Here is a 23,829-nt window from a genome sequence, read left to right on the forward strand (position 1 = left end):
ATGGAGGATAGCGCCATGTAAATGGCAGGATTTTTTTAATTGGTGTCTCTAGCACCAGTAGTAACGGTGAGTGGTCTGAGAGGGTATGCGGGAGCACTGAGCAAGCCTTGATACATCTCAAGATCGAGGCAGACGCAAGCCAGTAGTCTATTCTGGTGTGTATATTGTGGTATGCGGAGTAATGTGTGTACCCTCCCCGATCTGCATATCTGTGTCTCCATACATCCTCCAATCCTATAGTTAGGAGCTCTGTCTGTAGTACTAGTGCCGCCGCTGACGGCTTGCATGGTGGGCCCGCTGATCTATCTAACGCCGGATTCAGCACCAGATTAAGGTCACCTCCCCAGATCATCTGTGTTGTTGGGTACGTGTGGCAATGCGAGCTAGGTTGCTATAAAATGACGGTGAGTCAAAATTGGGGCCGTAAACATTAATAACAATCACATCATGTTCCCTCCCAGTGCATCTGGATATCACAAAGCGGCCATCAGGATCTGCTAGGAGCAGCGATAGCGTTAGTTTTGATCTAGGGTTAACCCACGTGAGGAACCCTCTGGAGTGTGTCGTAAACCCAGCAGCGGTGGTGTTGCCCAATAAGTTCATGCTGCGGAACATACCACTTGTAAGTGGCAGATGTGTTTCCTGCAAGAGCGCCAAATCTACCTTTTGGAGCTGTAAGTAGCTGAAGACCTTCCTAAGTTTACGGTGATCATTCAATCCCTGAACATTCCATGTGAGGGCCCTAAGTACCTCAGTCCCTGGCGTGTTTATTCCTTGCCTAGAGCTAGTCATCTCTGCAAATTTTTTGTAGATCTTAAGGCAAGTTCCGTCTCAAGTCCCCCGCGAACAGTGTGTGCATGCAGTGTCCTAGTTTAGTCTGCCCTGTTCCCATGATGCACTGGGCCAGGGACAGACTGATTTGCATATAGCCAGGTTCTGAGCTGGGATGGGGCAGTGAGATAAATAACGGTGATGGATCAAGCCCTGATCTTTGGACTGGGTAAGAGTGGTCTGCTCAATTCAGACACTCTGTTCATCACCACCCCCTTTTCTGAATCGTTTTTGGCCACTATAGGTGTGGCAGGGTATACTCAGACATGAGTCCATTTCTCACTGCTCCATCAGGTTTCAAGCAAGCCGGGCCAAAGACGGCTGAAATGCCAGAAACCGGTCCCCGGTAGCTTGTCTCCTTTCTGGTGAAGAATTGGCTTGGTAGTTTAGTCTGCCCTGTTCCCATGATGCACTGGGCCAGGGACAGACTGATTTGCATATAGCCAGGTTCTGAGCTGGGATGGGGCAGTGAGATAAATAACGGTGATGGATCAAGCCCTGATCTTTGGACTGGGTAAGAGTAGTCTGCTCAATTCAGACACTCTGTTCATCACCACCCCCTTTTCTGAATCGTTTTTGGCCACTATAGGTGTGGCAGGGTATACTCAGACATGAGTCCCTTTCTCACTGCTCCATCAGGATTCAAGCAAGCCGGGCCGAAGACGGCTGAAATGCCAGAAACCGGTCCCCGGTAGCTTGTCTCCTTTCTGGTGAAGAATTGGCTTGGTAGTTTAGTCTGCCCTGTTCCCATGATGCACTGGGCCAGGGACAGATGATTTGCATATAGCCAGGTTCTGAGCTGGGATGGGGCAGTGAGATAAATTACGGTGATGGATCAAGCCCTGATCTTTGGACTGGGTAAGAGTGGTCTGCTCAATTCAGACACTCTGTTCATCACCACCCCCTTTTCTGATTCATGCAGTGTCCTAGAACCATCACCCCCGCTTCTGGGCAGGAAAACATAAATACAATTGAACAGCTCCTCCCCCCACCCACAGCAGACCTTCCCCAACCTGGCCTTGCAGCGCCCCATCCCTCCCCTCCCACCCCTTACCAGAACTTCCAACGTGGACAGTGTAAACTGCGGTGTGCGTTGCGCGCTGGGGCCAAGGTCGCCTGGCAATACAGAAGTCGTGGATATAAACCAGACTGTCTGGCAAGCCCCACCCTGCTACCGCCATTTCTCACTTAGTGCTGCATCAGAGCGACCATACCTAGAGTCATCAACAGCACTGATCCAAGAGCATAATCCCCAGCTCCAGCCCCCGAAACTCCTTCGTCAACATCTACTAATCGCTGAGTAGCTGGCTATGGTAAAAAAAGCTTTCTGGCGAGGTGTCCTCTGTACCAGATCCACCCCAACCTCCCCCAAGGCCCCGAACCATGGCGCGGGCAGCAATGTAACAGCAATCAAACTCAGTTCCTGCTAGTAGCACTTCTAATCAAGTTTCTCAAGAAGGCAGTCCCTTACGTCGTCGACCAGTCGTTGCTGGCTATTCTTACCACACTGTTCAGACTTCGTGGTCAGTCCTGCTCCTCTAGGTGGCTGCTGCCTTCCCCATTGTCCTGTGTCCCATTGTCTCCGCCAGTCCGTTCCCTGGACCAGCGTTTCAGCGCCTGATGTAGAGCCTGCGGGTCAGTGAATATGTGCTAGTGTCCCTGTCGGTTCACCCTCTGTTTAGCCGGGTACAGCATTGCGTAGTCTAGCCCCAGTTATCGGAGCTTTTTCTTATGAGGGATGCAGTGTTTGCGCGCCTCCTGCACCCTGGCCGTGAAGTCTGGAAATAACGATATCGCCGACCCTTCATATTGGAGCGACGTTTTGGCTCTGGTAAGTTTGAGGGCAGTGTCTCTATCTCGATAGTTCAGTAGTTTGGCAATGATGGGGCACGGTGGGGCCCCAGGGCGCGGTTTCAGGCCTAACAAGCGATGTGCCCCTTCCACTACGAACATCGTTGAAAAAACACTGGAGCGAGGTGAGTAGCTTCTCAACAAAGATCTCCATAGTGCCTGTTTGTGGGGATTCCGGCAGGCCCGTGAAACGTAGGTTGCAGCGGCGCGAACGGGCTTCTAAATCTTCACTCTTGTCTCGCAGCGTTTGCATCATTTTCTCCAGTTTCTTGTGTTCCTCCACTTCTGTCATCCTTCTTTCAGCCATATCGTGCCGCTCAGCGTGTTTGTCCAGGCGTTCCGCCATGCGGTCCATCCTGTACGTGACTGCATCTATCTTGGAGCCCAGCGAGGAAATGCTCATCTGCAGACCTTTTTCCATGGACGTCAGCATGGCCTTGATGTCCAGCCCCACTGCCTGGTCGTTTTCCGGCCCTGTAGGTGCCCTTTCCTCAGTAGGAGTCCCCTGGGACTGCAATCTCCTCTGCGCAAACGGCAGTTTGCTTTGGGTTTTGTCGCCTTTGACCATCTTGGAAGTGCGTCTTCAGCCCAGGACTATCATGCACTCCTACTAGGCGACACTTGAGGAAGACTCCAATCTATGAAGGTGATGCCTCCTTCCCAATCAGTTCCGTAGCGCCAGGCCAAGGCCAACCGATCGTTCAGCCACTAGGCGCGGTAAGTCTCCCTGCGTCCCTTCAGAAGATTTGTCTGGGCGACCATGCCGCGTCGCAAGACGCACTCGGTGTCGATTAGGCCAGACTTCACCTCCGGTTGCTCCTCAAGTCTTGTGTACCGTCTTCCCTTTTACCGGATGGGTACCGCCGGGCCACGCCAACTCCACCATTTCCACTCCGTCAAAGAGGCGTTGAGCTGTGCGAAGATATGTAGTGCTAGGCCTCGAGCATTCAATAGTGCAGGTGGGACCACGATCCGCAGTCCGCTGGTATTGAGGTTCGGAGAGAGCCCTCCATTTGCGGGTAGGTCTCAGTTCCTCTGGGGTCCTTCCTTGGGGAAGTGCTATACTTCCTCAGTCCCCCTCGCCGTTCGTGGTACAGGGCTCAGTCCGCCGCCATCAGCCGCCGCTTCAGTGGTTCAGTCGCTTAGTATGGCCTCCCGCGCTTCGCTTCCAGGCCCGCGTCGGGCAGCCTCTCCTCCCACAAGGCTTCTGCAATGTAAGGGCCAGGCCTGGGCAGACTGTACACAAGGGGGGGGGGGGGCGGCAGGCAGCAGAGGCAGCCCGCTTCGATGCCAGGTTCCCCCCTCTCACCCAACAGTCCGGGTGCAATGTCCTCAGTGATGGCACCAGGGCCTTCCGCGGAGCACCGAGACGACTCGGCCCAACGCAGCCACATGTCGCTGCACATCCCTCGGCTCGCCGCTTTACTGTGGCTCGCGGCTTTCCAGCCCTCAGGCGCGCGGTCCGCCTCTTCGTTTCCCGCGGTTCGGATCAGCCAGAACTCCGGCATTAGGTGCAGTGCCAGTCGCCCCAGGGCACTTCTGACTCAGGGGGGAGCAGGGGGCACACAATCTGGACACTCTAATGCAGGATAAATGCAGGATAGTAGTTATTCACGGCGGAGCGGTGGGCTCAGGCGGCCATCAAGGTTGCCGCCGGCAAGCTCCGTCCCCTACTCCAGGGATAGTTAAATGCCTATAGAAACAAGAGCGGGCCTCCTCTAAGAACAAGGAGTCAATGCAGAAAAACAAAACTGACATTTCACAGAAGGGGAAAACCATAAATAACGCAGTATGCCATCTTGAATTACGATTGCACATTTGGGGTTTGTATCCTCCAGCTTCAAAAGCCCTTCTCTAAAACACATCAATTTACACCATCCATGAATTTAATATCTTTAAAAACCTCCACACAAAACTCAACTGCTGAATGTGACCCCCAACTCTTGCAAACAGTGAGGTTCGGCACTGTGTCTTGTGTGCAAAATTGTCATGGCTGTTGATCCTTTGGAGGTAGAATTAGAAACAAAACTGATTATGGGGAAAACAAAGTAGGTGGGCAAGGCCTCCAGCCAGGTCAGCACCTACCAGCCAAGCAATGCCTTGAGCCCCAGGGTAGACAATTGATGAATCTCACCCAATCTCTGCCTCTAATATTGCACTGAGCTAGAGCCTGACAGATCCAACCATGTCGCTCTATCAGCAAAGGCCATCAATGGAGCTCACTCATAGAGCCTACATTTGCCCCCACTTTGTGGCTATAGAGGGACGCAACTGTAGGTTTATCTCCCGAACAAAAGAGGAAGATGAGAGCCTGCACAGTCTACTTATCATGTTGTTAAAGTTCTACTTATTATGATGTAGTTACATTCTTTAAAGGGCTGCATGTTTGGGCAGCAAATAAAAGTATTTGCATAATGTTAGCCTCCGGTCTTGTAATGAAATCCAGAACTTCACCTAGTTCCTGCATTTAACACTGTTCCAACAGTCACAACTACTGGCTAGAGAAGCTAGGTCTAAGCCTTGCGTGTATCAAAAGGCTGCACAAACGCTGCCAGCTAGCAGGTAAAAGCAAACCAGCATTAGGAGAAGCGCTGCCTATATTAAATGTAAAAAAAAGTTTTAAAACAGTACCAGGTGTTGCTCAAGTAATCCCTCATCTTTGTATAAATAACGATTTTTCAAAACCGCTGGGAAGTAAAGCAATTGTATTTTAAGTGGGAAACAAATAATACAAAAATAAAACTGCGTAAATATGAGTTAAAAAAAACGCATTTCAGTGTAAAAACCCAGTTCGTATCCATCGAACATATAAAACACCAATCTAAAAAAAAAACACACCACATTTAATGAATGCCGGTGCCTTAAAAAGAAAAAAAAAGAAAAACTCATCATAAACGTGAATCTTAACCCCTTCCTTGCTCCCTCCCTAGAGCTGCCGTCGGCCGACGAGCCCTGCCCACTCAATAGAACTTCCGCACCACGGCGGAAAAAACGCTGCGGTTAAGGCGTTAAGCCAATAACCTAATAGATCCTTGTGTACATTCACAAAAAAACAAAAGACTACAGCAATGTTGAAACTGAGCCATCACAGCAACGCACAGGTCAGGAGAAATGTCAGATATGAAAGTAGTACTGTTCTAAATAAATTATATTCACCGTACTCATCGAACTGGAACAGGCATGTAAGCCTAGACACATTCTTTTTGTCAACAAGAACTGCACGTAAACAAAAATTAAAAGATCGCTTCAACTCGCACAGCCTGCCAACACAATAGACATATGAAAGTAAATATTCACAAACTGTAATTAAAACTTTCGCTAACAATCACAAGTTACATGCTAGTCAGCCAAAGGTAACGTCAGGCGAGACCAATCAATCAATCAATCAATCACAGCATTTATATAGCGCACTACTCACCCAGAGGGTCTCAAGGCGCTAGGGGAGGGGGGGTCCGCTACTGCTCGAACAGCCAGGTCTTGAGTTGCTTCCTGAAGGCGAGGTGGTCCTGGGTCAGGCGGAGGTGGGTCGGTAGGGAGTTCCATGTCTTGGCGGCAAGGTAGGAGAAGGACTGTCCCCCTGTGGTGGCTCTTCGGATGCGGGGGACGGCGGCGAGGGCGTGGCCAGTTGATCGAAGCTGGCGTTTGGGAGCGTAGAAGTTGAGGCGGCTGTTGAGGTATCCTGGGCCTTGGTTGTGTAGGGCTTTGTGTGCGTGGGTGAGGAGTCGGAAGGTGATTCTCTTGTTGACCGGGAGCCAGTGCAGGTCTCTCAGGTGTCCGGAGATGTGGCTGCGGCGGGGAATGTCCAGGATGAGTCGTGCTGAGGCGTTCTGGATCCGCTGGAGTCTCTTCTGGAGTTTGGCGGTGGTTCTGGCGTAGAGGGAGTTGCCGTAGTCCAGACGGCTGGTGACGAGGGCCTGGGTGACCGTCTTCCTGGTCTCGGTGGGGATCCACCGAAAGATCTTACGTAGCATGCGCAGGATGTTGAAGCACGACGAGGAGACGGCGTTGACTTGTCTGGTCATGGAGAGGGAGGAGTCCAGGATGAAGCCCAGGTTGCGTGTGTGGTCTGTTGGTTCGGGTGCGCTGCCTAGGGCGGGGGGCCACCAGGAGTCGTCCCAGGCGGAGGGTGAGGATCCCAGGATGAGGACTTCCGTCTTGTCCGAGTTCTTCATCCATTCGGCTACCTCTTTCATCCCTTCGTGAAGGTTGGCTCTGGCGGTGGCGGGGTCGTTGGTGAGGGAGAGGATCAGCTGGGTGTCGTCGGCGTAGGAGATGATGTTGAGGTTGTGCTGGCGTGCGATGTCTGCGAGGGGGCTCATGTAGACGTTGAAGAGGGTTGGGCTGAGTGAGGAGCCTTGAGGAACGCCGCAGATGACTTCGGTGGCTTCAGATCTGAACGGGGGGAGGGGGACTCTCTGTGTCCTTCCGGCGAGGAAGGAGATGATCCACTCCAGTGCCTTCTCCTGGACTCCGGCGTTGCGGAGGCGCTGTACTAGGGTACAGTGGCAGACAGTGTCGAAGGCCGCGGAGAGGTCTAGGAGGATGAGGGCCGCTGTTTCTCTGTTGTCGAGCAGAGCTCGGATGTCATCGGTGGCTGCGATCAGGGCGGTTTCAGTGCTGTGGTTGGCCCGGAAGCCGGACTGCGAGGGGTCGAGAGATCCGTTCGTCTCGAGGAAGGCGGCCAGCTGCTTGTTGACGGTCTTCTCGATGACTTTAGCAGGAAACGGGAGCAGCGAGATGGGGCGGTAGTTCTTGAGGTCGGTGGGGTCCGCTGTTGGTTTCTTCAGTAGGGCGCTGAGCTCGGCATGCTTCCAGCTCTCCGGGAACGTAGCGGTGTCGAAGGAGGTGTTGATGATGTCCCGCAGGTGGGGTGCGATGACAGCGTCGGCCTTGTTGAAGACGTGGTGAGGGCAGGGGTCGGTCGGAGATCCGGAGTGGATGGAGTTCATGCGGACGGTGTCTTCGGTGCTGATGGGAGTCCAGGCGCGGAGGGTGGTGGTGGGGCGCGGTGGTTCGGTCGTGGCGTGCGTCGGTTGAGTGCTGAAGCTGTTGTGTATGTCCGCGATCTTGTTGTGGGAGTAGGAGGCGAGGGAGTTGCAGAGGTCTTGCGAAGGGGTGATGTCGTTGTTTCCGGCGTTGGGGTTGGAGAGCTCTTTGACGATGTTGAGGAGTTCCTTGCTGTTGTGTGCGTTGTTGTTCAGTCGTTCCTTGAATGCGGTTTTCTTGGTAGCGTGGATGAGTTGGTGGTGCTTGAGGGTGGTGAGCTTGAGGGCAGCCATGTTGTCCGGGGTTGGGTCTCTGCGCCAGGTTCTCTTTAGAGCTTGGCAGTTCTTCTTGGAGCTCTTGAGTTCGTCGGTGAACCATGGGGCTTTCTTGCTGCCGGGTCTGCTAGGCGGGGTCCTCAGGGGGGCGAGGTCGTCTGCGCAGTCGCTGATCCACTTCGTGAGGTTGGTGGTCGCCTGGCTTGGGTTCGTTGTGCTGGTGGGAGGGTTCATGCTCAGGGAGGTCGCGATCTGGTCGACTGTGATCTTGTTCCAGCTTCTGCGTGCAACCTGTTGCTGGTGGTGGTGGATCGTGGTCCTTCCGAAGCTGAAGTGGACGCAGCTGTGGTCCGTCCAGTGGAGTCGGTGGCGTGGCTGAAGGCGATGTCTTTGCTGGATGAGAAGATGGGGTCGAGTGTGTGTCCGGCGTAGTGGGTGGGGGTGGTGACCAGCTGCTTGAGCCCCAGGTTTGCGAGGTTGTCCAGCAGGGTGGTGGTGTTGCGGTCGTTGTTGTTCTCCAGGTGGAAGTTGAGGTCCCCGAGGAGGATGTAGTCAGTGGAGCAGATGGCGTGCGGGCTGATGAAGTCGGCGATGTCTTCGCTGAATTGTGTGCGTTGTCCCGGGGGTCTGTAGATGAGGTAGCCTCTGAGGGTGGTCTTGGGGTTGATGTGGACCTGGAAGTGCAGGTGCTCGGCAGGGTGCGAGGGTGTCGTCGGTGTTAGTCGTGATGCGGATGGTGTTCCTGTGGATGATGGCGATGCCTCCTCCAGTGTAGTTGGTGCGGTCCCTTTGGATGATCTTGTAGCCGTCTGGGATGGCGATGGCGATGTCGGGCGCTGAAGAGGCGTTCATCCAGGTTTCCGTGAGGAAGGCGACGTCTGGGGCTGTGGTGTCGAGCAGGTTCCAGAGCTCGACGGCGTGTCTGTGGACGGAGCGGGTGTTGAGCAGGAAGCATTTCAGGTGGCTGCTGCTGTTGTTCGTCTTGGTCTTGGTAGTTGCTGGAGTAGGGCAGGTCCAGAGGCAGGTGAACTTGCAGGAGTTGCAGCAGAAGGGTCCGTGGGTGTGTCTCGGGGTGGCTTGGTAGCAGCCCGGGAATCGGCCGGCGTTGAGTGCGTTGAGGGTGGCGGCGTCGTACGTCCGGCGGGCTGGGGTCTGCGTGGGCCTGGGGTCCTGGCACTGGGCGCGGTCCAGGCGCGGACGGGCGTAGACGGGCTTGTCAGGGAGGGAGGTGCTGTAAGGCGGGGAGCGGGGAGGGTGCACAAAGGAAAGGGGGCGTGGCCGCTGGCACGGCGGCCGGAAGCGGGGCGGGGGGCACAGGGGGACACGGGGGGCAAGAAAATAGAAAAAAGTACAACCAAATAGATTACAGGCTCAGGGGGAGAAAATACGGAGCAAATAATAACACAGGCTCAGGGGGAGAAAAATACGAGCAGAAGCTCAACAGTGGCTCAGAGTAGCAGGAAAGCGCGGTAGTCCACCGGCAGGGAGAGCGATCCCGCTGGGGCAGCGGGGGCGGGGAAGAGGCGGCAGGCTCAGCGAGGCTGAGAGCAGCAGTCGGGCAGAGGGCACACGCAGCAGCTGGTGGCCGTGCGGTGTGGGGGTGTCCTGCGAGCAGGTCACACTCACTTTCACTGCACGGTCGCCATATATGGCGAAGTGTCAGGGAGGGAGGAGCTGGGAGGCGGGGAGCGGGGAGGGTACACAAAGGAAAGGGGGCGTGGCCGCTGGCACGGCGGCGGGAAGCGGGGCGGGGGGCACAGGGGAACACGGGGGGCAAGAAAATAGAAAAAAGTACAACCAAATAGATTACAGGCTCAGGGGGAGAAAATACGGAGCAAATAATAACACAGGCTCAGGGGGAGAAAAATACGAGCAGAAGCTCAACAGTGGCGCAGAGTAGCAGGAAAGCGCGGTAGTCCACAGGCAGGGAGAGCGATCCTGCTGGGGCAGCGGGGGTGGGGAAGAGGCGGCAGGCTCAGCGAGGCTGAGAGCGGCAGTCGGGCAGGGGGCACAAGCAGCAGCAGGTGGCCGTGCAGTGCGGGGGTGTCCTGCGAGCGCACTGCTGCAGGAATATTGCTTTGCACAAAACCAAGACAAATGCTGCTTGGGTTTTATTATCGTTGGAGCCGCTAGTTCTAGTAAATCAACATAACTATCGCTAAGAGAAGCACAAGATGCCTTTAACTTGTTATTATTAAATATATAGAATAAAAAGATTCTGGAAAAGATACAATTACAAATATGTCAAAATAATTCAGAAAAGGCTAAAGGTCTTACTTTACCGTTAAACTGCAAGCTGTGCGGCATGGATCATTTCTGCTGCTAAGGAGAAGAGAGGACTGGAGAAAGGTTTGGGGACAGCAACAATCTCAAAAATGTAAATGCCTTGAGTGGGGTGAAATCATGGAATCAGCTGAGCGCATTCACTGAGACATGCCAAACACAACACAATAATGTAAATGCTGTGTGTGGGGTTAAAACATGCAGTCAGCTGGGTGTATACTCTGTGACATGCCTAGCTCAGAGCAAAAAATGTAAATGCAGTGTGAGGGTGAAAATGAAAATGCTGAGTGCATTTAGAACGCAACAACCAAAAAGAGACTAACTAAGACAAAAGAAACAAGCAGCCGTTGTGTTGGCTTTGAGAACAAGCGGTCTTCAAAAAGGAGACGGCGGAGTAAGTGGGCGCGGAGAGAGAGGCGGAGCGAGTGGGTGAGGAGAGAGAGGGAAATGAGGCAGGGAGCAGGAGGCAAGCCCGCAAGTGGTGCGCACGCTTACCTCGAACGAAAGTGAAAGCGCAAGGATGTCGAGCCGGGAGAGCAGTCTGCTCTTTTTCTAAGCATGTACTCGTGCTTGTGGCGCATCGCTGCGCACTCCCGCAAGCTGTATGCCGCCACAAGCACGAGTATGTGCTTGGAAACAGAGCTGCACGACGGCTAAAGGTCTCATATGCAATACATGCGCACTGCGTAGGCGAGACCTAAAAAGGGAGGTTGGAGCCTGGTGAGAAGTTTAACTTGCCAGGTTAAAACAGCAGTTTAAAACTGCACATACAGGCTGCAGTGGCAGGCCTTAGGCATGTTGAAAGGGCTACCAAAGTGGGTGGCACATTAAGTGCTGCAGGTTCAATAGTGTTACATCAAACAAATGATGGACGGAATGCTGGCAATGCAAACATTCTCCCCCCAGTCAAAAGATCTGGGTTGAATCCATTGTTCTTTTGCCCACTATGCCACCCCAGTTTGGACCCAGCCATATGCAAATCGGCTTTGACATCGTGCCTCATGGGAACCGTCCGAACTTAACTGCCAGGCCAGGTCCTCCCTGTACCGGAAACAAACATCTTGGGACTGGTTTCAGGGTATGTCACCCTTCTTCAGGCAGGCTAGCTTGAATCCAGTGGCACAGTGAGCAAGGTACCCACATCTGGGCATACCCATCCCACTGAGGGCGAAAAGTGTTACAGCAAACAAATGATGGACGGAATGCTGACAATGCAAACATTCTCCCCCAGTCAAAAGATCTGGGTTGAATCCGTCGTTCTTTTGCCCACTACGCCACCCAGGTTCAATACTAGCATTTAATTTACAGGCCCATGGTACAAATAGAACCAGTACTAGGGGTGTACAAGTAAATGAAATATGCCAAATTGGGTGTAAGCTTGTTTTACCATGTTTAAAGGAGAGAGCACAAGCACTTTAGCACTGGTTAGGAGTGGTAAAGTGTGCAGAGTCCTAAAAGCCAACAAAACTGGGTTCAGAAAATAGGAGGGTGAGGGCAAAAGGTTTGGGTATGACCCTGCAGAGAGGGCCAAATCCAACACCTTGTTAAGTGTTGCTATTGCAAATGCTGATCCTCCGTTCAATAAGAAATCAACACAAGGTTTAGCTGATCTGTATGACGGTTCTGCAACTTGAGTTCCAGAACATGGTAAATACCTTGGGAAAACGAAAATATACATATACTACTTTGAACTAATAGTGCTGTTTTCTATGACTTAATAATACATTAATAACTGACAACCTGCAGCCACTTTGGATGCCTTTGTAATATAAACATGTTTGAGTTCTCGCGTTGCTGACATGCAGTCCTTGTTTTTGTGCTTATCCTTGGATCCTATATTAATGGTTGATGTAATCAATAGCTGCTCACTTTTTCTGCCGGCTGCTGTTGGACGGGAGGAAGCATTTTGTACGAAGTAAATGAATTAATTTCATGGTACATCTTGATGTTGCCAAGACTGATGCTCCCGGTCTGAACACTGCGTGATTGGCTCCATTAGTTGACACCTGCCATTGAAGAGCTTTTTCATTTAGTGTGTGATTTCCACACTAACAGGTCATCTTCCTTATTGTTAATAATTTTGATTACATCAACCATTAATATTGGATCCAAGGATAAGCACCTTGTTGAATTAGCATTTAAGAAAACTTTATTAAGTGGTTATCTCATCACTCTTGAAGTTTCGTTGTCCTGATGATGACCCTTTAAACAACCTTGGGTTGAAACGCTGTCGACGCTTCCAACATGGCCTTAATTTCAGAGGACATTAATGTTTGATTGTGTACTGTGTCAATTGTTGTATGTATTTTTCCTCTGCCATTGTGTGTTATTTGATTTTTCATACGTTATGTGTCATTTTAGTATGTTAAGAGTGTAATTATTTGAGCCCCCTTTTTTTTCATTAAAGGTATTTATATTTTGTGATCTTCTGGGTGTATTTGGCCTTTCCCCCTTTTTGTTTGTGGTATATTTCAATGGGTGTTTAGTTGTATATAGTGTGTTCATACAGCTCAAGAGCCTTTGTTTGGAAAACAGTTATTGTCACCCTTGGCTCTTGCTCTACTTGCTCTAAGGTTGCCCCTGTGGTTAGTTAATTACATTCTATGCAGAGCATATGTATCCACAGCCACACATGCTATGAACTGAAAATGTTACCCTGTACCTTTTCATTGCATATAGAGCTGTGTATTCACATGTGCTCACTCTCCTCTCTGGAGCCTGTGTCTGCTGTAGATCCCTCCTCTTGTTACCTACATTCTTACACTCGCAACAGGCATGATCACCAGTCTACCTTCATTCGCCACTACATACATTGTTTCACCTGATATGCAAAAAACAATCTACCATGGAGCAGGCGCCTATGTATGTTGCCCTCGAAGGAACGGGAAAGACTTCTTCAAAGAAGAACCACCCGTAAACGTCCTAGCCCAACATTACATGTCAGGAGTATGCAGAGCATGCAAATCTGCAGCACTACATGCTACGGACAAATGCTTACAGGGTAAGTAACATTTTTCTCATCTTCTCTTTGGCTAACACTGTACACAAAACCTGAGGGTGTAAACAAAATCAATCTCTCTCTATATATATTTGTATGTATACATTAAGGCTGTGCTCAAATAACTCTCCAATGAAACCTCCATCTCCCAAATTGGCAACATATTTGACACTAGTGAAAACGGAGAGCATATAAAATGCACACTAACTGAACAGTGATCAATAGCTTGCCAAAAATCCACACAAGTGAAATTTGCGTTTTCCAAATATGGAATTATAGATGCAAAACTAAGTCTTAAAGAAAACATCAGATTTCACACATTTTTCAGTACCATTGAAGATATATAGATAATGATGAAACTCACAATTTTACAGAAGTGTTAGATTACCAACATATCGACTCTACTTTTTTCTAATAACCAGCAAAGCGGGGGTGAGATGTTTCATCTAAGGCAATGTCAGGGTGAATTTTGGAGAATAAAAACTTGCATCTAAGTTAGCTCAGGCCTATTCTTTGAGACTAATTGTTGGACCGAGCATTAGGGGCAGTATCTGGCTAAATATGAAAGACATGGCGCCAAAGAATAATGCTGCTAAGCCACAGGGGCAGATGCTTGTAATACAAACCTATTCCAGCTGTTTTATGATGATGCAAGCTAAATATATTTATTAATAACCATTAAAAACGCTATATGTTTTAAGAGAACATTCAGCTAGTACACTTAATACAAGCACATAGCAAAACGTACACTGCACAGTTAAAGGCAGCCTGTTGATAAATGTGTACTCGAATATTGATTTAAAACACAAATGGGACAGCTTTTTATGACTTTTCCCACAACCAAATCCCTGTCCAATTCAACAGTACTCAGTAGATTGGATTGCTGCAACAGTCTATTAGCAATCCTTCTGCAATATTCTTTCTCCCCAATGGACAAGGTCCTTAACTTTGTTTCTCGAACCTCATGCAACCTTCCAAATCACACTACTACCACAACCTATCCCCACCAAGCCGCAATTAACAAGGCCAATCACAAACTATGATGCTGATATATTACAACCATTCTGACACCGGATTGGATCCTTCATTGTGCCAACTAGAAGCTTCTGGTGTCGCCCATACCACCTCGTGCTCCATCATGGTTAAGGTCCTTTGACTTTCTAGGACTCCTCCACTGGAACTTTACTGCTATCTGATATCTGCACTTGCCTCTCACGCAACCCGTTTAAATCGACTCTTAAGTTCCATTTCCCGGATCTTGATGGTAAACACCAATCATTTTCCCTCATCGACTAAATATAGCAGGTATGTATTTTAACTTGCATTTTGTTAGGACAAGTTATGCATTTGAAATTCTGTTTGTTTAGCTGAGTTTTAAAATTGGGTGTCATATTGTGCACAGATCCCTCATTGTGCTCCCAGGTGTTGGCTTTCTCCTTGGCTTGTTCATAGCAGTTGAGACATGAATCACAATACATTGTAGCAGTTGAGTGAGTGTGAGCCTGCCAGCAGCCTTAGCTCACTGCGAGCCCAAAGCCTGCGGTAGCAGCACGCGCATGCCACTGGCAGCAGCGCCCCGCCAACTGCTACATTTACAGTTTTAGGCAGTACTTCCAGTGACCGCTGAGGCACATGCTATATGCGTGACAATGCATTTCAGTGCGGTAATGCGGAGTACCACATTGAAAGCGTTAGTCTAATGCCTGGTGCATGGTACTTAACAGGACTGAAGTAGGAAGTCCTACCTGGAGGGGGGTAGCTAGCTTTTCACATATCAGAGGATTTTTAGGTCAAGCATTTGAGACCTCTTGTATATACTTTTGTATATACTTATGTGTGTCTGTACTTTGTGGGCTCTGGAGATCAGCCCTAGGACTTGTCTGCTTCCGTTTAGGGACTTTTTTTTCTGTTCAACTGCCTCCGTTTAACTTTCTTGATAGAAAACGACCAGCAGAGGTCAGTAAAATACCAGAATCACTTTAGCATTCTCGGGATTCTAGTTCATAAAAATTGTCTTCCACGAGCACCCATAAACAATAAAAAAAATTCAAATCTTGTATTTTCTGTGACATGACCACCGAAGGCCCTGATTTTATATTAAAAACAAAGCTTTGGACTATACCATTTCCAGCTGAAAGGCAATATTTTTCTCTGTCTTCCCATACCTACTGTGTCACGTAGGTTGATGCTTACTTTCTCTCCATTTTAAAGAACAGTAGATGTTTCAGCACCGAGGCTAATGTGCTGCAGAGCTAAATACATATAAGGTCCCAAAAGCGAGACCAATTGCATTGCAAATGCTTGTTTGCCTTACAATATCGTATAAAACTGTAACGAGGAAGTGTCAATGTCCACTTCATCTGGGTATGCGCTGCTGCACTATGTGCTCACTCACCCCTCGTACACTCTGCAAAAGCAGAGTTCTTCTTCTAGATAAAATCCCATTAAAATAATCCCACACCTACCAGGACCTTTCAATATACATACTTCCTCATAGTTCTGCAAACATTACTCAGGCCACACATCGCTGTCCCACAATGGTGGTTGTGTGGGCTAGAAGGAAGAGTATTAGCCCACGTGTCCCTATTACTTCATCAAAAGGTACACCACATGGGAATACCTACGTGTAACCGCTCCCGACCACAAGTACAAGTGGGGAGATCATCTGCCTTCTATTTTAGTGAATCACCTTCATCACTTCATGATTCTGCTACCGGAGAGGGGAGTTTGAGGAGACAGTTGCTGGCTTGGGAAAGTTGGTGAGTGAGGTAAAATGGAGGGCACAATCTTAGGAGGACGAGTCTCTCACATTTTTTGGCGTCCATATATCTAGTCTTTTTCGTACGGTACAAGTTGATTACAGAATGAAATGGAGACAATGTAGCCGAACAGCTAGGGTGGCCGATCTCAAATCTGTGGAACCCCGTTTGAGTCTCTGCAATGATGGTCAACATCCTGTGATTCTGGGCAAATCACTTTATCTCCAAATGCCTAACAAAAATGAATGTGTCCTTGTGTAAGCAACTGGTGCACATGTAAAACGCTCTGATACCGGATACCTTTGGGTCAAGTTTGGGCTATAAAAAATGCCATAAAAAAAGAAAAAAACTTTTCAGGGTACTCCTAAATTCCAGGAGAGAGGGTGCGTGGCTGAGTGGCAGAGGAAGGACATTCCACAGCCTGTGAGCCTAGCTTGAAAGGTTTTGTTATGTGTCTTCTCTTTGCACTCTTGAACAAATGAGGGACCCTTTGTGCACCATAGGACTAGGGTTCAATCTAGAAAAATAACTATATATCCTTTGGTTGGCAAATACTGAGAGAACTCTTACTCATTCACTCACCTAAATCACACACATTCAATCATGGGGGATACAGTAGTAATTGAAAAAGCAGTGTGCCAGTACACAAGAAAAGTATTAGAAATATTATGTTTCAATTTCTAAAAAGCATATAAAACAATTGTAGCAAATAAAAAAAACTGTTAATCATACATAGTGTATTTATGTTCAAAATGTTCATCTTTGTACAACACAGTATTTCAAGTCTTGCCAGAGCTGCCTCAAGGTACTTCCCCCCCCCCCCTCCTCTCTTTTCAGCACTCACACCTACACCATTTTTAAGTGGGTTATTTAATGGTCCCTCCCCAAGCAGTTTGTACCAAGCCGTTGGTGACTTGTGTGACAGTCTCAAGTTTGAAAACAATTCTTGGTCTCTTCCAGGCTCATCTCATTGCTTAATTCAAAGGTTCATCAATGGAAGTGGAAAAACTAGTTATTCTGGCATGAAGAGAACACAAAACTCTTGCACTTGGGCTCTGTGAATGCAGCACCACTCGCTCCTTTCACCGCCTGTGGGGATACTGGAGTTGGTAAACTGGAAGTGTCATTTGATAGTGAACATTTATTTGGCTCACTGTAAATTAGCACTTCATCACATATGTCTGTTTATCGGTTTTCTACCATTTCACCATCAGCAGAAAACAGTTCCAATTGGTGTATTAATAAAAGTGCTCTGCTTTAATGCATTTAACTTTTTTGCTAGTTTCTATATATCTCTAACATCACAGTGGGTTAATGAACAAGCCGCAATGCAGTTGTGTTCGCAAACTCACTGTCATATTTTTTAATAATATTTCTATAAGGGCAAGTAATTACCTTTTTTAATCCTATTATTGACAGTGCAGTACATACGATCTCAGCAGCTTGTTGAGCTGGTGCAACAGGTCAATAAGTTAATGCCGTTATTTTATGAACTGTAAAATGTACTACTTTAAAGTGTAAAAAGTGCTTCTTTGTATTTTCTTTCTTAAAACTTTTAAATGTATACATCCCATTAAGCACTTCAACCACAATTAGCCTTTGTGCTATTGAGGAGGGTTAAAGCTTTCAGATCTATAGGATGATGCTCATATTAACACTAGGTTACCATGATAATATACTGAAAGCAATTATGAACCAACATTAACACAAAACCTCACTGCCTCTGTTCTTTAATTTTATTTATTTATTTATTTTTACAATTTGTAAAGAGCAACGTCTGCCCGTAGGCGTCTTAGGACAGTGTTAGGATTTTGCTAAAAAACAGGTGAAGCAGAAATTACTTAATTCTAACCCTGGGCATAGTTTGCGAAGCAGCGCTTCACGTAGCTACGCGAAGTTTACTTTGCACTAGGTGAGCTACGCATAGCTACGTGAACTGCGTAGTGCACTGTACAAAATGCTGTTCGCACTGATTGCACAGTGTGGAAAAGCATACGGCACTGTGCAATCAGTGCAAACTGCATCTTTTACAGTGCAAGCAGTCGTTTTTTGCCGCTCGAGTAGATTTCTACTCGAGCAGCAGCTTTCTCAACGTGGACTGGTAGTTTCTCATCGCGAGCGTCCACGAGCATACGCGACCACTCGTAATGAGAAACCTGACCTCCCCGCGTTGAGAATCTCGCCAGGAGGTTTATTTTCCACGCTCCTGATCGGCAACTTGATGTTGCTGATCGCGAACCAGGAAAAAGTCTTGCCGGGATGTCATTTTGGTTACTCGCGGTCGCCAACTTGGCGTTGAGGAACGCGAGCAAGCAAAAAATGACCGATGCACTACGCTACGCTACGCGTGTTTGCACTGTGCTACGTGCAGTTTGCGTAGGGTGAAGCACCGCAAACTTCGCAAACTAAGCAACCGTAGCGTAGTGCTTTGTCCATGGTTACTTGATTCCACTTGGTGTGCTGGTTCAGGCATCCGCTGAAACCGGCAGCCTATTAGGCATTGCTCATATTAACTCCTTTTTTCACATCTATGTATGCCTTGACAAGTAAACTAGGGATATATCCCACTGTGTAATGCAGTTTCTGCATAGTTTATTCAACACCAACAAATGACCGGATCTAATCAGCATTGTTCGACTCCAGCTGTTTAGTTTTCAAGAGTCAATTAAAGAAGTACCACAGTAATAAACTCAATTTTCCTACTGTGTAAGAAATGTGATTGAGTGGCTAGAGCTGCTGACTTTAGAACCTGGTGATCCGGGTTTGAATCCTGTCTTTGGTACAGTGTAGCCAGCTTTGCAGACCAGAGTCTGCAATTATGGGGTGTTATATTCCATATAGGTACTATAATATAGGCCTTGGTAAACCCTTACCCTTCACCTATGTTCTCTCCCTACATTACACTTGTCACGGTTCACAGGGTCAGGACTTTTACCTAGATATTACACTGCATTCAGAACGTGGGTTTTCCCTAGTACGAAATCTCATACATTATGCATGAAGGTTCTTGGAAGCACAGCAGGACTGCCATCTCCTGTATAAAATCTATTTTTAAAGTTAATGCCCAACTTCATACAGCAAGTCATACAGCAAGGTAGGACCCCTGGGGAGACCTATGGGTATATATACATCTCATCTTGCTAAGATAGATAGAGGAGACCTAGACTTCCTGGTCGACACACTGACCAGAGACGCTGATGTTCCTTCATGCAGACACTCCAGCTCGCAGTGGTCTAACATCCCTCATGGGGTGTTCAACTCAAGACCAGGATGGGGTCCCACAGTCTCACACTTCAGGTAATGGGGTTGACTAAATCCTGAAGGGATTCTTGGCTTACCCCCACACCCATGCTAGGTACACTTAGGTACATATAGTTAGGGAGACATCGTAGGAGTACGCATCTTTTATCATGTGTTTTCTATACTCTAGTGTATTTATGATTTTAGTAAGATGGTAGAACTATACTATCCATTTGCATTTATAGTACTGTTGATCATTTATATCTTATACTGTCTAATGGTTGTTGCAGCACATCTATTCTACACCAGAATAACATTTGTTCAATAAATGCTTATTGAAAACGCCTCTGAGAGAAACTAAGTAAGCACGAGTGACTGAGCGAAAGGTAGTATAATCTTTCCACGGTCCTGAGGGATCAGGGTTGTCCTGTTCGATGGTTGCCAAGAACTACTCTCTCCTTGGTAAAAAGAGAGTCTAGTGGCACTGTGAGCTAGTTGGTACAAAAAAGGGCCAACATACCCGGTGGGGGTGATCAGAGTTCGTCTGACACCAATCCTGCAGTGTATGTTGTCTAAACGTGCAGATCCTGTATATTTTCTATAGGAACTACACAACATGGTGCCACCAACATTGGTTGGGTACTTATTTAACAGTAGAATCTGAGAAGTTCAGTCGTGCTATCCTCAGAAATCCCTATTCACAAAACACCAGAGACGTCTGGAGTGATTGGGCTAAACTCTGCCACAGCTGAGTAGGTGAAATAATCCTATTTATTGGCTGGTGGTTAATCAAGCTTGAAGGCCCCAGTGTTCTTAAAATTGTGCAAAACACCTTATCTTAGTTTCCTTGAAAAGTTATTTTGTGTTCTAAGGACAATGGCTAACCAGGACATAGACCCACTAGAGTAAGCACTGCCCCTCTCAGAAGGCGAGGAAGATGCAAACGCAATACAGATTGCGGCAAATATTAGACATGTATTCACCCTGAAATTACTTGCACATGGTCTAAGACCTAGGGGTGGCTTAGTAGCTTTTGTGATTGAGGCTCACAAATCATACTGAACAGATGTATTTTATTTGTGGGTTACATTCCCAGCAATAAATGCAAGAACAAAAACATTTCACACCTACACAGAAGGTGATGCACCAGTGAAATATTGTCCATTTGAGGACATTGAGGTTCTGCTCACGTACCAGGAAGACTTATATTGGTTTAAAGGCGCCCTACCCCATATAAGAAGAAGAGTAAGACTCGGGCCGCTCGGAAGAGAAGGAGCGACGTGGCCAATATTAGCAGCCTACACACCACATCCTGTCATCGAAACAATGCCAGTAGGAGACTTACTCACACTTCACAAAGAATTAATAAAACTTTACAGAAACATAACTCAATATGTCATGAGGACATTTACAGCCCAGCTGGCAATGGTAACAATAAACACAACTCCAGTTAAAAATACAGCAACTAAAAAACAGTACACGCAGTTCTGGGTAAGATGCCCGCAAAACGTGAACAAATGCCATTCTGGATAGCTCAGAAAATAACACAGCTAGAAGCAGTATTCCCAAATACAAGCCCTTATGAAAAACACAGGATGCTGACAATCCGCTTGCCCATGGGGATCACACCACAAATAGAGGATTGTACCTCATGGGTATAGTTTTTGCTGACGTATATACCAGAACTCATGGTATCCTGTCATTGGGAAACAGCCGTTACAACGCAACTATTACAACGCACACCGTTACAACGCACACCATTACAACGCAGGTTCCTTTACAAGGCATGCCTAAACAACGCATGATATTACATAGCAGATGCTATTACAACGAATGCCTTTACAACATAAGTATAGGTAAGTATATCATTTTTTTTATTTCAAAAATATTAAAAATAATTAAAATTAATTAAAGTTATTTTTTATAGTTTGGGTTTTGGGGTACAGGGGTATTTTTAGGGTTCAAGGTTGGGTTTGGGTTTTGGGGTACAGGGGTATTTTTAGGTTTCAGGGCTGGGTTTGGGTTATGGGGTACAGGGCTATTTTTAGGTTTCTGGGTTGGGTTTGGGTTTTGGGGTACAGGGGTATTTTTAGGTTTCTGGGTTGAGTTTGGGTTTTGGGGTACAGGGGTATTTTTAGGTTTCAGGGTTGGGTTGGGTTTTGGGGTACAGGGGTATTTTTAGGTTTCAGGGTTGGGTTTGGGTTTTGGGGTACAGGGGTATTTTTAGGTTTCAGGGCTGGGTTTGGGTTTTGGGGTACAGGGGTATTTTTAGGTTTCAGGGCTGGGTTTGGGTTTTGGGGTACAGGGGTATTTTTAGGTTTCAGGGTTGGGTTTTGTTGTACAGGAGTATTGTTAGGGTTCAGGGTTGGGTTTGGGGTACAGGGGTATTTTTAGGTTTCAGGGCTGGGTTTGGTTTTTGGGGTACAGGGGTATTTTTAGGGTTTTTTAAATACCTATTCTATTTTTTAAAATATATATATATATGTACAACCTAATTATTTAAAAATAATTTAATTTATTAAATTAATTTAATTTTAATTAATTACATTTATTTAAAAATAATATACGTACCTATACTTACGTTGTAATGGCATGCGTTGTAATAGCATCTGCTATGTAATGACATGCGTTGTAAAGGCATTCGTTGTAAATGCATCTGCGTTGTAAAAAATGCATTGTAACGGTGTGCGTTGTAAAAGTTTGCGTTGTAACGTCATACATCCCCTGTCATTAGCAGTAATACCAGACGTATTCACAAATTCAAAATGAGTACAGAGCAGAACCTGCTCTGACTTTGGGGATGAAGTCACTAGGTAACCATGCCCAGGTATCAGCCATAATTTTGGCAAATATTAAAGGGGAGGCAGCATCAGTGGCCATCCGCCAATGCCTTAGGGAGTTCAGTCCTTTACAACATGAGCATGAACTACCCAAAATAATTGAAACTGCGTATGCAGAGTTAGGCTGGGGCAGTTTGGATGGAAGAGCGTTAAAACCACAACTGATGGGTAGTCCTGAGAAGGAGACTTTCAAGCAGACGCCTACCTCTTCTAAAAAGAAGTGGGACAATAACAAAAAACAAAATGTTAAAGAAAACAGATCTCAGTCCAGAGGTAGATCTCCTCCACAGGAGCCCTCCAAAAGGAGGTATAACCTTAAGAATAGGGATAATGTTAGGAAACCTGACAGATATCAGGATACTGATACATGTTCCTGTCATTCCTTTCAGGGTTCATCGAAAAACCCTGAGAGGGAAGGACGGTCAGACAGACAAGAAGAGCATACAAAGTCCAGAGACAAGGAGAACGCTCAAGACTATGCTTACAAAAAAGAAGATAAAGCCAAACTAAAACCACAGTTCAAAAAGAAGAAGGTTGCAGGGCCAAAGATCAGACATGCCCAGAATTCTGAGGACTCGAATACTGAACGAGGAATGGGCTCTGACGATGCTAGACAGTGCTTCAGAAGTAACAATAGGTCGCCAGAACCTGATGGAATTTCTGGTGACAGCGGACTTGAATGATTATATCACTGTGGAAACACCTGATACTAGGGTAAGTGTCCCACATAAATTGTATGAAATAACACTCCAAATGGAGGCGGACAAATGTAGGACAGTTAGAGGTCTCTTTTGGGAGAACCTGATGTTTGGCTGTGACATTTTGTTAGCTGAGCAAGATTGGCCACCAGCTTTCGTGATGGATTGCCCAAGGGGAGAAACGGAAATTTTACCAGCAATTTCCGACCATGTCCCCATATATTTAAAATATACATATGCACTGTAGCCCAGGCCCCGGCGCTATACAAAAAACATGTTGGATGGGATGAAGACTCAACACACCGCATAATTCCACTGAAAAATACTCGAACTACACAAAGGCAGTATCCAATAAAGCAAGAAGCTAAAAAACAAGGCCGGGAGATCCTAGATCAACTTGAATATCAAGGGGTATTTGAAACATGCACCTCTCAAATGAATAAACCTTTGTTTCTCATATCAAAACCAGACAACACATACCGTCTGGTATTGGATTAGAACCATTTAAACACCTGCACTACAACATTTATAGTACAGAAAGCACACAGTGCTGTATTAATGAATAACATTGTGAGGAAAAAATACAAAACAACACTAGATATCTCAAATGGATTCTTTTGCCAAAATTTGGCACCTGAGAGCAGATATTTGACAGCATTTTCAACGCTAGGGTCCCAGCGGCAATTTTGTTGGCTCCACCAGGGGTATAAGAACAGCCCTGGGTTGTTTTCAGCCAGAGTAACTCTGGCAAAATCTGGATGAAGAGGCATTGTCCTGAGTGGGTGATATTTATCTAATGGATGATGACCTGGAGGAACACTTGGACAGATTGAACACCATAATTCTGGGATTCGCCTCTGAGGGTTACAAATTCAACTTTAAAAAAACGAGAATAGCCCACCTTAATGACGTTTTTCTAGGATATATTTTTTTTTTTTTGTATGTTCTTATATAGCGCTCGACTACCCGGAGGCATCTCGGCGCTTGCCTTGGGAACCCGCCCTGGCTTTTCCCTGTGAGATAGCCCCTAATGGGCATCCCCAAGGTGAAAGCCAGGCATCCCGCCGC

The sequence above is a fragment of the Lissotriton vulgaris genome, chromosome 1_1, assembly GCF_964263255.1.
Source record: "Lissotriton vulgaris chromosome 1_1, aLisVul1.2, whole genome shotgun sequence".
In the NCBI taxonomy this organism is placed as follows: domain Eukaryota; kingdom Metazoa; phylum Chordata; class Amphibia; order Caudata; family Salamandridae; genus Lissotriton; species Lissotriton vulgaris.